The sequence below is a fragment of the Somniosus microcephalus genome, chromosome 7 (assembly GCF_052327205.1).
Source record: "Somniosus microcephalus isolate GS21.2 chromosome 7, FLI_Smic_1.0, whole genome shotgun sequence".
Classification (NCBI taxonomy): domain Eukaryota; kingdom Metazoa; phylum Chordata; class Chondrichthyes; order Squaliformes; family Somniosidae; genus Somniosus; species Somniosus microcephalus.
Window position 1 is genome coordinate 138,386,929 of NC_140993.1, and position 14,061 is coordinate 138,400,989.

At 47.5% G+C, this 14,061-nt stretch overlaps 1 protein-coding gene across 2 annotated transcripts in view; it reads left to right on the forward strand.

Moving 5' to 3' along the window:
* The first annotated feature begins 232 nt into the window (after positions 1-232).
* Positions 233-14,061, forward strand: part of LOC147114910 (syntenin-1-like) — a 53,418-nt gene continuing 39,589 nt past the window's right edge. Inside the window, exon 1 of one of the 2 annotated variants that reach the window (XM_085992996.1) lies at positions 233-510. The gene's annotated coding sequence lies outside the window, so the exon portion shown is untranslated. The remainder of the gene's footprint in view (positions 511-14,061) is intronic. The other variant, XM_085992995.1, reaches the window with a different exon arrangement.

Sequence of the window (14,061 nt, forward strand, 5' to 3'; positions counted from 1 at the left end):
CTGCGGTGGATTCTGTGCATTGGACTCATTAGTCACCTGAGAACTCATTTTTAATGTGGAAGCAAGTCATCTTCGGTTCTGAGGGACTGTCTAAGAAGAAGGATTCTTCTGAGGCAGTGGGATTAAACAATCCCCTTTACTTATTTGTGAGGCCATTTCTGAGAGTGTTGACAGTGAGACTGGCCATTCACGGAGATATTGGCTACAGGCCCTGCAGCTATTTCTTCTCCATGTTATAGTTCCCAAGTCGCCGACTGTCGGGCTCCGTCCAGCTCCTCGCCCGCCCGTTGCTAGGGGCCCCCCGGACGTTGCTAAGGGCGATGTGAGCCTGCCAGCTGCCGCCTGTTTCCGTGACGCGCTTCCTTCCGCCGTCTCGAGTCGCGTCACGAGACGGTGCAACAGTCGAAGTGAGCGAAGGAAGGGTCGGCGTTTGTTGAGCGAGCGAGAGCCGGCGCATCTCCGTCAGCCCGTCCCACCCCACTCAGCTCAGCTCATCTCAGGTGAGGCGAGGTGCTCTGAATTTACCATCACCTTTGTTAAAAATATAACATTCTCTCCGGTACCCGGAGGGCACCGTTCTGTCTAAAAGCGTCTGTAGTCGTATCAAGAAACATTGGGCCGCGACGTCCGAGAGAAGAAATTAACTAGTTTAAATTACGGGCCCTTGACTCGCGGCCCCCTATAACGGGGTACCGCAGTCGGTTAGTGATTTTCGATTGAACGGAAAGGTCCCGACTGGAGCTTGAGCTCCAATCCCCGCCCCCGCCCGCTTGGCGCTGACGTCATTGGGTGATTGACCGCCAGTGGTGAGTAATAGAACCGGGCGTTGTATGTGTCTTACACAAAACTAGGTACTGTAGCTGCTGGCAATCTGAAACGAACGCAAAAATCGCTTCAAACCCTCAGCTGGTCTGTGGAGAGAACAAAAGTCAACGCTTCGAGGATAACCCCCTCCCTCAGAACTGGAAGATATTACAAATGAGCAACATTTAAAAAGGAACAGGGCAAATGAATGCAGAAAAAAAGGACAAGACACACGAGGCAAAAATAATTAGCCTGGAATTTGCTGTGGGTAATAATTGCGAACTAACAGCGTTCGCAGCTATTAGCCCTTTGAAACTGACCGCAACTTCAGGATTTAGCGCATGCACCTCTAAACGCGGAAATCCTGAAGTTGCGGTCAGTCATTGACTGCTCCGACATTGGCTACACTGTGGCCCCTCCCCCCATAGCCGGCAATCAATGTAATCCATGAAACTGATGAAAACTTGGCCTTTTCCGCCGTAATATCGTTGTTAAATACCCCATTAAATGTTAGGCCGCCTTGGATTAGGTGTAACTGGGGTTTTAACAGCGTATTGATTGCTAAACAAAGGTTATGGCCCTGAAAAACGAATTTAAATTTTGTGGAGTGTCCTACAGCACTGAAATCACTTGCGTGTCGAAAAAAGTAAACGTCTCGCCACAGAAATCACAAGATCTTTGTGGGCAGCTTTCTTCTGGGCCAGCGGCGAAAGCCTTTGCTTCGCCACTGACCGTAAATTCCGGGCCATAGAGTGTCTTGTAAAATGCTTAGGTGGAGAACAGGAGATGGCTAAATAGTAGTAGTGACATTTGCATGAGAAAAATCAAAGAAAGAAAGCCTATGTGAATAACTAAAGGAGTGTAGCAGTGTTCTGTTCCTTGAGCTTCACTGGAACAGTGTAGAAGACCAAAGTCAAAGAGGTGGGAGAGGAATGAATAATTGAAGTAGCAAGCGACAGGTAGCTCGAGCTCGCATTTCCAGACAGAATGGATGTATTCAGCAAAGTGATTACCTAATCTATGTTTGGTCTCCCCAATATAGAGGAGACTACACTGAGAGTAGCAATGTTGTATACTTGGTTAAACTGTTGTCTTACCTGGAAAAGGTGTTTGGGGACCTGGGCAGTGGTGTGGGAGAATGTGAATGGGCAAGTGTTGCATCTTCTGTGCTTGCAGGGAAGGAGAGTAGATGGTCGGTGTGATGGAAGCGTTAACCAGGTTGTGATAGAGGGAATGGTCGCTTTGGCATGTTGCGAGGGGAGGGGAAGATGTGTTTGTTGGGATTGTATTAGAGATGGCAAAAGATGAGCTGTAGAAGCTAGTGGTGTGGAAGGTGAGGACAAGTGGGGCATTACCAGCATTCTGAGAGGGAGGGGGGTGAGACGGTGCGAGGGTGGCAGCACGGGAAATGGGACAGACTTGGTCGAGGGTCCTGTCTATAATGATGGCATGGAATTCTCAGCTGAAGAAAAAGGACATTTTGGAAGCTTTGGTGTGGAAGATGACATCATCAGAACAGATGCAATGAAGACGGAGAAACTGGAGAAAGGAATGGAGCCCTTGCATGAAACGGGGTGAGAAGTATAATCCAGGTGGTTGTAAGAGTCAGTGGGCTTGTAATAGATGTCAGTGGAAGGCTCGTTGCCAGAGAAGAGACATCCAGGAAGCAAAATTAATTAAATTCTCTAGATCAAGGTGAGAGCCGGAAGCAGAACCAACACAGTCATCATATAATGGAAAAGAGATCAGAGAAAGGGACCTGCTGTACATGATTAAATTGATCAAATGTGTGGCGCACACAGCCCAGTTATATTTTTTAAAATTGATATACATTTTATTTAAATCTGCAGTGGTTGGGGAAAGGAAAAGTGGTGGGATGGAGAAGAAAAATAAGTCCGTGTTTAAGGCCCTTGAGGTGAAAGATGGCTGCTAAATGTATATTGTAAAATTGTGTGCAAAGTATTCAAAAAAGCCGCCTCATTAAATATAGTTTATCGAGTAAAAAAGGAAAAAATTAAGAGACTCACTTCCATGTTGTTAGTTTAGCCGAGGAATAGTTTCTTTTTGAATTGCACTAATATTGATGTCCTGTGATGCTAAAGAAATGTATTAAATCTGTTATTTTACAATAAATGACACAGACCATGGTGGTTTGAAAGTAAGGCAGACTTAAATGAACATTATTGTTATGCTAAATTTCTGGGGCTTGTTTGAATTCAGAATTGATTATTTGGTGACATTAAGTCTGATATTACTGGCACTGTGCATAAAAATGAGAAAACATCATTGCGAAGGTTTGATGCACATTGCCTGGTGTGGTGCAAGTTTTTCCTTTTTTTTTAATAGGTCTGTTTTGAGATTTTTTCTATGTTAAAGGTGCTATGTAAATACAAGTTGTTACGGTGACTTGGCAAATTATTAAGGAGGTGACTTTTTCTGGAAGTGATCTTGCCCAAAAGTTTCAAGTGAAATAATTCTGTAAATATATCTACTCTACCTCCCACCATCACCCAACAGAAAAGCTTATTACAAATTTGATAGCACAACCTGATAGTGTTGTCATTTTTATTTCCTTTCCTTAATAGTTCTTGCTGTGTCTGGCAAAGTAGTGACTGTTTTGCACCTGGGTGATGTATCAACTGAGGGTAAGGGTGCAAATGAGCTGTTCTGAGGCTAATAATGTTCCTAATACCTACTAGGTGGTGTGTAACAACTTTCTTGTGTAGAGGCTCAATCCTTATTTACATTTAATAATGTAGATATGGAGTATTGCAATATTTGTTACAGTGGATAGTTCCATTCCAACGTATCTGAATGTTGCAAGGTCAGCTACTGCCTGTAGTTTTCACATGCCAAGTCCTGCTTGCCCATTATCCCTGTCTTCGTTGACCTACTTTGGTTTCTGGTCTCCCAGTGCTTCAATTTAAAGTTCTCATCCTTGTGTTTAAATTCCTTCATGGCCTTGTCCCTCCCTATCTCTGTAACTTCCTCCAGCCCTACAACTCGCCACCTCCTCCCACTGAACTGTTGGTTCCTCTGACTCTGGTCTCGTGCCTCACTACCTCTTCATTGGTGACTGTGCCTTCAGATGCCTAGGCCACGCACACTGAAGTTCCCTCCTTAAACCGCTCCACTTCCTGCACCTCCTTTTAAATCCATCCTTAAAACCCACCTCTGACCAAGCTACTGATCACCCCTTCTAATATCCTTTTCTTTGGTTTGACATCAATTTTATGATTACATCTCTGTGAAGGGTTTGGGGACATCTTTCTACATTGCTGGCATTGTATGAGTGCAAGTTGTTATTTCTAGCAGTGCCTCCTGGTCTCTTTCCTGCATTGTCCCCTCTGATGTCCCTGAAGGATCTTTCCTCTTCATCTATGTGCTGCAGCTCATTGACATCATCGGCAGGCACGAGGTCTGCTTTCGCATGTATTATGATATCGGTTTCTACCTCTCTACCACGTCTCTTGATTCCATTGACTGCCCCTGTGCTGTCAGACTGCTTGTCAAATATCACGTTCTGGATGAGTCGCAACTTACTCCAGTTCAACATTGGGAAACCAAAACCATCATCTTGGCTGATCTGATGAGGCTGTTTTGTAATCTTGGCATCCTGTTTGACCCAGCTTTAAAACCCATATTCAATCCATCACCAGAATGGCTTATTTCCACTTCTGCAGTGTTGCGTGTCTCTGTGGAACCCCTATATATGCCGTTATCCCCTCCAGACCCAACTATTCTTAATGGTGGATCATATAACTAGGGCTGTAGAGAGGGCTTTAAACTAACTAGTGGGGGGGAGGTTCCTAGAGAGCAAATAATAAAAATGACAACAGAGAAGGTCATAGACTTAGGTAGCAGTGGGGAAATTAAAAACCAGAGCGTGTCAGGAAGGGGCAGAAGGTATGGAGTAAAAGGTAAAGTAATAAAAAGGGCAAAAGCAGGAACTAAGTGTCACAAAACATCTTTGAAAGTTCTCTATCTGAATGCACGTAGCATTCGTAACAAAATAGACGAGTTAATGGCACAAATAACTACATATGGGTATGATCTTGTGGCCATTACAGAAACATGGCTGCAGGGTGACAATGCCTGGGAATTAAACATACCAGGTTATTTAACGATCAGGAAGGACAGGCAGGAAGGAAGGGGCGGTGGGGTGGCTATGTTAATAAAGGAAGGAATCACTGTAATACAGAGAAATGATATTGGGTCAAAAGATCAGGATAATGAAACAGTTTGGGTGGAGAAAAGGAATAATAAGGGGAAAAAAACACTAGTGGGCGTAATCTATAGGCCTCCGAACAGTGGCAACTCTGTTGGACGGAGTATCAATCAGGAAATAGTTGAGGCTTGTAATAAGGGAACATCTATAATTATGGGGGATTTTAACTATCATATTAATTGGACAAATCAAATTGGGCAGGGCTGCCTTGAGGATGAGTTCATTGAGTGTATTAGGGATGGGTTTCTTGAGCAGTATGTAACTGAACCGACCAGGGGGCAAGCAACCTTAGATCTGGTCCTGTGTAACGAGATGGGATTAATTAAAAATGTCCTAGTAAAGGATCCCCTTGGAATGAGTGACCATAACATGGTTGAATTCCATATTCAATTAGAGGGTGAGAAGGTTGGGTCTCAAACAAGCGTGCTAAGCTTGAATAAAGGAGACTATGAAGGTATGAGAGCGGAATTGAGTAGAGTGGATTGGGAAAGGGTAAGATGATACATGATCAGTGGTGTACATTTAAGGAGTTATTTTACAACTTCCAAAAAATATATATTCCACTGAGAAGAAAAGGGTGTAAAAGAAAAGACAGCCATCCGTGGCTAAGTAAAGAAATTAAGGATAGCATTCGACTAAAAACAAGGGCATATAAGGTAGCCAAATCTAGTGGGAGGATAGAGGATTGGGAAAACTTTAAAAGACAGCAAAAAATAACAAAAATTGATTAAGAAAGGGAAGATAGATTATGAAAGTAAATTAGCAAAAAATATAAAAACAGATAGTAAGAGTTTTTATAGTTATATAAAAAGAAAAAGGGTGGCTAAAGTAAATGTTGGTCCCTTAGAGGATGAGACCGGGAAATTAATGGTGGGAAATATGGAGATGGCAAAAACACAATGAATATTTTACATCAGCCTTTACAGTAGAAGACACTAAGAATATCCCAACACTGGACAAACAGGGGGCTAAAGGGGGGGGAGGAGCGAAACACGATCAAAATCACTAAGGAAGTGGTACTCGGTAAAATAATGGGACTCAAGGCGGATAAATCACCTGGACCTGATGGCTTACATCCTAGGGTCTTGAGGGAAGTGGCGGTAGGGATTGTGGATGCATTGGTAATTTTCCAAAACTCCCTGGACTCGGCAAAGGTCCCGGCAGACTGGAAAACTGCAAATGTAACACCCTTATTTAAAAAGGGCAGTAGACAGAAGGCTGGAAACTATAGACCGGTTAGCCTAACATCTGTGGTAGGTAAAATTTTGGAGTCCATTATTAAGGAGACAGTAACAAGACATTTGGATAATCATAATTTAATAGGACAACATCAGCATGGTTTTATGAAGGGGAAGTCATGTTTGACAAATTTGCTGGAGTTCTTTGAGGAAGTGACGTATAGGGTGGATAAAGGGGAACCAGTAGACGTAGTGTATTTAGACTTCCAAAAGGCTTTTGACAAGGTGCCACACAGAAGATTATTGCTTAAGATAAAAAATCACGGGATTGGGGGTAATATATTCTGGCATGGATAGAGGATTGGCTATCTAACAGAAGGCAGAGAGTTGGGATAAATGGTTCATTCTCAGACTGGCAATCAGTAACTAGTGGTGTTCCGCAGGGGTCAGTGCTGGGTCCCCAACTCTTTACAATCTATATTAATGATTTGGAGGAGGGGACCGAGTGTAACATATCAAAGTTTGCAGATGATACTAAGATGGGAGGGAAAGTAGTGAGTGAGGAGGACATAAAAAACCTGCAAGGGGACATCGACAGGCTAAGTAAGTGGGCAGAGATTTGGCAGATGGAATACAATACTGGAAAGTGTGAGGTTATGCACTTTGGCAGGAAAAATCGTAGAGCAAGTTATTATCTGAATGGCAAGAAACTGGAAAGTACTGAAGTACAAAGGGATCTGGGGGTCCTGGTGCACGAAACTCAAAAGGTTAGTATGCAGGTGCAGCAAGTGATTAAGAAGGCCAATGGAATGTTGGCTTTCATTGCTAGGGGGATAGAATATAAAAATAGGGAGGTATTGCTTCAGTTGTACAAGGTATTGGTGAGACCGCACCTGGAATACTGCGTACAGTTTTGGTGTCCATACTTAAGAAAGGACATACTTGCTCTCGAGTCAGTACAAAGAAGGTTCACTCGGTTAATCCCGGGGATGACGGGATGGGCATATGAGGAGAGGTTGAGTAGATTGGGACTCTACTCATTGGAGTTCAGAAGAATGAGAGGCGATCTTATTGAAACATATAAGATTGTGAAGGGGTTGGATCGGGTGGATGCGGGGAAGATGTTCCCGATGATGGGTGAAACTAGAACTAGGGGGCATAGTCTTAGAATAAGGGGCTGCTCTTTCAAAACTGAGATGAGGAGGAACTACTTCACTCTGAGGGTGGTAGGTCCATGGAATATGCTGCCCCAAAAAGCTGTAGAAGCTACATCATTACATAAATTTAAAACAGAAATAGACAGTTTCCTAGAAGTAAAGGGAATTAAGGGTTACGGGGAGCGGGCAGGAATTTGGACATGAGTCTAGGTTCGGATCGGTCATGGCCCTGTGGGTAGCGGAGCAGGCCCAGGGGCCGTGTAGCCTGATCCTGCTCCTATTTCGTGTGTCTAATTCTGTTAGATTCAGGAGATGGTTCTGTGATAGTGGATTGGCGGTTAGGATCAGATCAGCCATGATCTTATTGAATGGCGGAGCAGGCTCGAGGGGCCGATTGGCCTACTCCTGCTCCTATTTCTTATGTTCTTATGCTATCTTGCCGGCCTACCATGCTCTGCCCTTCATAAACTACAATTTGTCCAACACTGTGCAGCAGGTAACCTATCCCCAATTAAGTCCTGCTCACCCATCATCCCCAGTTTCATTGACCTGCACTCTTCCCAACCTATTCAATTCAAAATCCTTTCCAATTCAAAATCCTTGTCCTCTTCTGTAAATCTTCTGTATCCCTGCATACACCTTTTTCAATCTCTTTGAACCCTATTATCCCATGTAACATAATTTATTCCTGTGACTGTAGCCTTAGGTGCTACAGTCCTTCCAAGCCTCACCTTGGTTCAACTACTGGCGGTAGAGCTGTCTCAGTCCTTGTCTTTGGAACTCCTTCCTTAAACATCTCTGACTCTGTACCACGCAGTTTACAGTAAAAGTTGTACCACGCAGTTTACAGTAAAAGTTGTACCACGCAGTTTACAGTAAAAGTTGTACCACGCAGTTTACAGTAAAAGTTGTACCACGCAGTTTACAGTAAAAGTTGTACCACGCAGTTTACAGTAAAGGTTGTACCACGCAGTTTACAGTAAAAGTTGTACCACGCAGTTTACAGTAAAAGTTGTACCACGCAGTTTACAGTAAAAGTTGTACCACGCAGTTTACAGTAAAAGTTGTACTAGGCAGTTTACAGTAAAGGTTGTACTAGGCAATGTGATAATGACCAGATAATCTGTTTGTTATGTGGATTGAGGGTTAAATATTGGCCAGAACATCGGGGAGAACTCCCCTGCTGTTCTTCAAAATAGTGCCATGGGATCTTTTACGTCCACCTGAGAGCAGACGGGGCCTCAGTTTAATGTCTCATCCGAAAGACGGCACCTCTGACAGTGCAGCACTCCCTCAGCACTGCACTAGAGTGTCAGCCTAGATTTTTGTGATCAAGTCTCTGGATTGGGACTTGAACCCACAACCTTCTGACTCTGGCGAGAGTGCTATCCACTGAGCGGCTGACACACTAATGTACAGGAATCTGGAGAATAAGGAATGATCAATTAGGGGAAAGATAATGGCCCGTTATTTCCGATGGGAGGCTTCCTGCGTGCGGATCCCTCCTATCAGGGGGGGGGAAAAAATCTATGCCCTTACCTGAGGGCTCCCGAGGTCCGGCCATTTCCGATCCTGGGCCTCTCCACGACGAAATGCGCAGGGCCCACATATCCCAGGAGTGCATGCGATTCGCAAGCGTCCCTGGGATCACGTGAGCCAGTGGGAGAAGGGAAACCCCTTCATACTTTTGACAGATTGACCTGTCAAAAGTATGAATGGGGATCACTGGAAAAAAGACATCAAAACATTAAATACATTTTTAAAAAACCATCATGTTTTTAAAATTAGTTAAAATTACATAAAATTTAATTTGTTTAAAATATTTAATTTATTGAAAAAATAATTCAAGTTTTTTACGGGGCTAAAAATAAACTTACCTTTTATAAATGAGTGGAAATTTTTTTTAATAACTTTTTTAAAAGTCTTATGCTAGTAAAAGCAGACCTTATTCCTGCTTTTACTAGGCATAAGATGTTTAAGTGATTTCAGCGGGCAGAGGTTCTGCAGAAAGCGGAACTCTCCCCCCGCAGAGGCCCTTCTCCAGGGCAGGTGTCTTTTTTTTTTCACAGATCAGAAATGCCAGTTTTCAGCGCATGCGCTTCGTATGCCTGAAACCGGAATTTGCGAGGTCCCTATGGGTGTGTATGGGGCTAATCTCTTGCATAAGAGACCCATCACTACAACATTCTATAGACTCTGGAACAGTTCCCATGGATTGGAGGGTAGCTAATGTAATACCACTATTCAAAAAATGTGGTAGAGAGAAAATGGGAAATTATAGACCGGTAAGCATGACATCGGTAGTGGGGAAAATGCTAGAGTCCATTATAAAAGACGTAATAGCAGAGCACTTGGAAAATAGTGACAGGATCGGACAAAGTCAACATGGATTTACAAAAGGTAAATCATGCTTGACTAATCTACTGGAATTTTTTGAGGATGTAACTGGTAGAATAGATAAGGGAGAACCAGTGGATGTGGGGTATCTGGACTTTCAGAAGGCTTTCAATAAGGTCCCGCTTAAGAGATTAGCATGTAAAGTTAAAGCACATGGGATTGGGGGTAAGGTACTGACTTGGATAGAAAACTGGTTGGCAGACAGGAAGCAAAGAGTTGGAATAAACGGGTCTTTTTCCGAGTGGCAGGCAGTGACTAGTGGGGTACTGCAGGGATTGGTGCTAGGACCTGATGCGCTATCAATTACTCAAAAGACTGAGGTTAAGCGAGTAACTAACAGGCTTTTATTAACAAGAGAATGAAGGTGTGCCTCGAGTGGTCGACCAGTCCAGAATACAGAGGGACTGTGGAGCAGTCACCTTTATACCTGGACTCGTGGGAGGAGTCAGCCGAGGCATGTACAGACATGTACACAGTGGAATACAAACACACACAGGCAGGTATAACAGTGGTTTACCACATTCACCCCTTGTTTGAAAATGAGTCCGGCAGGGTGAAGTGTATTAAAAGTTTGTGTATTGGAGTCTCTCCGGAGGTCTTGTCTGCCGCTGTGATCGACGTGGCGACGGCAGGGATAGTGAAGCTTCCGGCGTCGAGTCCCGCGTAGGCTGGGGCACTGGTGTGTAGTCCTCGTGGGTGTCGAGCGGGTCGCGGGGCCCAGGCGTGCCGTCTGCTGGGGTTGGATATTGGATCGTGGGGGGGGGGGGGGTGGTAGTGGGTTACTGGGGCCCCTGAGGGTGTGAGGTCTCGTATGGAGACTGTGTCCTCCCGCCCGTCCGGGTACGCAATGTAAGCATACTGGGGGTTGGCGTGGAGGAGGTCGACCCTCTCGACCAGGGGGTCCATTTTATGGGTCCTCGCGTGTCTTCTCAGTAGGACCGGCCCTGGGGACGTCAGCCATGGCGGTAGCGATGTCCCCGATGTGGACTTCCTTGGGAAGACAAACATTTTCTCATGAGGGGTGGCGTTAGTGGCAGTGCAGAGCAGTGACCGAATAGAGTGGAGCGCATCGGGGAGCACATCCTGCCAGCGGAAGGTCGGAAGGCCCCTCGACTTTAAGGCTAGCAGGGCGGCCTTCCAAACTGTCGCATTCTCTCTTTCCACCTGTCCGTTCCCCCGGGGGTTGTAACTGGTGGTCCTGCTTGTGGCAATACCCCTAGCGAGCAGGTACTGACGGAGTTCGTCGCTCATAAACGATGAGCCCTGGTCGCTATGGATATAGCTGGGGAAACCGAACAGGGTGAAGAGGTCGTTCAGACATTTAATGACACTGGCACTGGTCATGTCCTGGCAGGGGATGGCGAACGGGAAACTGGAGTACTCATCAATAATGTTGAGGAAGTACACATTGCGGTCGGAGGAGGGGAGAGGCCCTTTAAAATCAACGCGAAGGGGCGAGTGGCTTTTATCAGGTGAGCCCTGTCTGGTCTAATAAAAGTGCGGTTTGCACTCAGTGCAGACTTGGCAGTTCCTGGTCATGGTCCTGACCTCCTCAATGGAGTAAGGCAGGTTGCGGGCCTTGATGAAGTGGAAGAACCTGGTGACTCCCGGGTGGCAGAGGTCATTGTGGAGGGCCCGCAGTCTATCGATCTGCACGCTGGTGCAGGTGCCACGCGATAGAGCATCCGGGGGTTCATTGAGCTTCCCGGGCCGGTACAAGATCTCGTAGTTGTAGGTGGAAAGTTCGATTCTCCACCTCAAGATCTTGTCGTTTTTGATTTTGCCCCTCTGCTTGTTGTTAAACATAAAAGCAACTAAACGCTGGTCAGTGAGCAGGGTAAATCGTTTTCCGGCCAGGTAGTGCCTCCAATGACGCACAGCCTCCACAATAGCCTGGGCCTCCTTCTCAACAGCGGAGTGTCTGGTCTCCGGGCCCTGGAGGGTTCGTGAAAAGAAGGCCACGGGTCTCCCCGCCTGATTAAGGGTAGCGGCCAGGGCAAAGTCGGACGCGTCGCTTTCCACCTGGAAGGGGATGGATTCGTCCACTGCATGCATGGTGGCTTTCGCAATGTCTTCCTTGATACGGTAGAAGGCTAAGCGGGCCTCTGCCATCAAGGGAAAAGAGGTGGACTTGATCAGCGGACGGGCCTTGTCCGCATAGTAGGGGACCCACTGGGCGTAATAGGAGAAAAACCCTAGGCACCTCTTCAGGGCCTTGAGGCAGTGGGAGTTCCATAAGGGGACGCATCCGGTCGGGGTCGGGACCGATGACTCCATGTTCCACAACACAGCCAAGGATGGCGAGGCGGGTTGTGTGGAATATGCACTTCTTGTTATACGTCAGGTTCAGGAGTTGGGCGGTGCAGAGGAATTTTTCGAGGTTTGCGTCATGGTCCTGCAAGTCATGGCCGCAGATGGTCACATTATCCAGATATGGGAAAGTGGCCTGCAACGCATTTTGATCGACCATCCGGTCCATCTCCCTTTGGAAGACGGAGACCCCGTTGGTGACGCCAAAGGGAACCCTAAGGAAGTGGTAGAGGCGGCCGTTTGCCTCCAAGGCAGTATACTGGCGGTCCTCAGGGCGGATAGGGAGCTGGTGGTACGCTGATTTCAGGTCAATGGTCGAGAAGACGCGGTACTGCGCGATCTGGTTGACCATATCAGCTATGCGGGGGAGTGGGTAAGCGTCCAGCAGGGTGTAGCGATTTATTGTCTGGCTGTAGTCGATGACCAGGTGCTGCTTCTCGCCGGTCTTAACGACCACAACCTGGGCTCGCCAGGGGCTGGTGCTGCCCTCAATAATCCCCTCCTTCAGGAGCCGCTCCACTTCGGTTTTAATGAAAACCCTGTCCCCGGCACTGTATCGCCTGCTCCTTGTGGCGATGGGCTTACAGTCAGGGGTGAGGTTAGCAAACAGTAGTGGGGGGGGTGACTGATTGTGGAGAGGTTGCACCTGGTGCGCGGCGGGCAATTTGGAAGCTGCTGGCTGTGGACTGTGAGTGGGGGGAGGGGTCCACCGTACGCCATCGTAACACTTTTAAGGTGGCACTGAAAATCTAACCCCAGTAGAACGGCAGCGCAGAGGTGGGGCAGGACCAGAAGTTTAAAATTATCGTACACAGTCCCGTCTACTACGAGTGTCACCACGCAGTAGCCGCCAATGTCCGCCGACTGGGACTCGGAGGTCATAGAAATCCGCTGGTGCGCAGGCAGGACTGGGAGAGAGCAACGCCGCACCGTGTCGGGGTGGATGAAGCTCTCCGTGCTCCCAGAGTCAAAAAGGCAGGTTGTTTCGTGACCATTTACCTTAATGTCCATTGTGGACCGGGCCAGTTGGTGCGGTCTCGCTTGGTCCAGCGTAACGGAGGCCAGCGTAGGGGTCGGTGTGTCGCTGCGGGTATCAGATGAGGCGGTGTTGGAGGCCTGCTGCGTGATGGCGGCGTCCATGATCCCCATGTGGCTGGAGGCATCCAAAATGGCTGCTGTTCCGGTGGTTCGCACATGGCTGGGGAGGCCCAAGATGGCGGCCCGCACGGCCCACACGCGGCGCTGCTGGGGTTCGGGGTGGCTTTGGTCCTGCAGACGCTGGCGTAGTGTCCCTTCTTCCCGCAGCCCGAGCAGATCGCATTTTTCGCCGGGCAGCGCGCTCTGGGGTGTTTGGCCTGGCCACAGAAGTAGCATTTCTGGCCTTGGGACACTGCTGCGGTAGTTGGGCCGTTGCTGGGATGTGGCTGGGGTGGCACGGCGCTATGAGACGGTCCTACCGTGTCCCAGGCTGTCGTTCCCCGCGGCGTCCACGGTGCAGAGGAGTAGCCATCCATGCCCCGGTAGGCTGCGTCCAATGATAGTGCGAGTTCAGAGGCCTTGTTGAGGTCGAGGTCACTCTGCTCCAACAGTCGCTGTCTGGTGTAATTGGACCTGTGGCCCGCAACAAAAGCGTCCCGGATAAGTTCCTCTGTGTACACGGCAGCCTTTACATCCTTACAACCACAGGCCTGGCCAAGCACAGACAGTGCCTGAAGGTATTCCTCGGTCGATTCCCCAGGTTGTTGTTTACGACTCCCCAGGAGGTGCCTGGCGTACACCTCGTTCACTGGGCGCGTGTACTGGTCCTTGAGGAGCTTGAGAGCAGCCGTGTACGAGGTCGCGTCCTGGATGACCGAGTACGCTCGGTGGTTCACTTTGGAGGTCAGGACATCCAGTTTGTCCTCATCCGATTTGACCGTTGCAGCGGAGGCGATCAGGAATCTTTCAAAGCACTTAAGCCAGTGAGCAAACTTGGTGGATGTGTCCG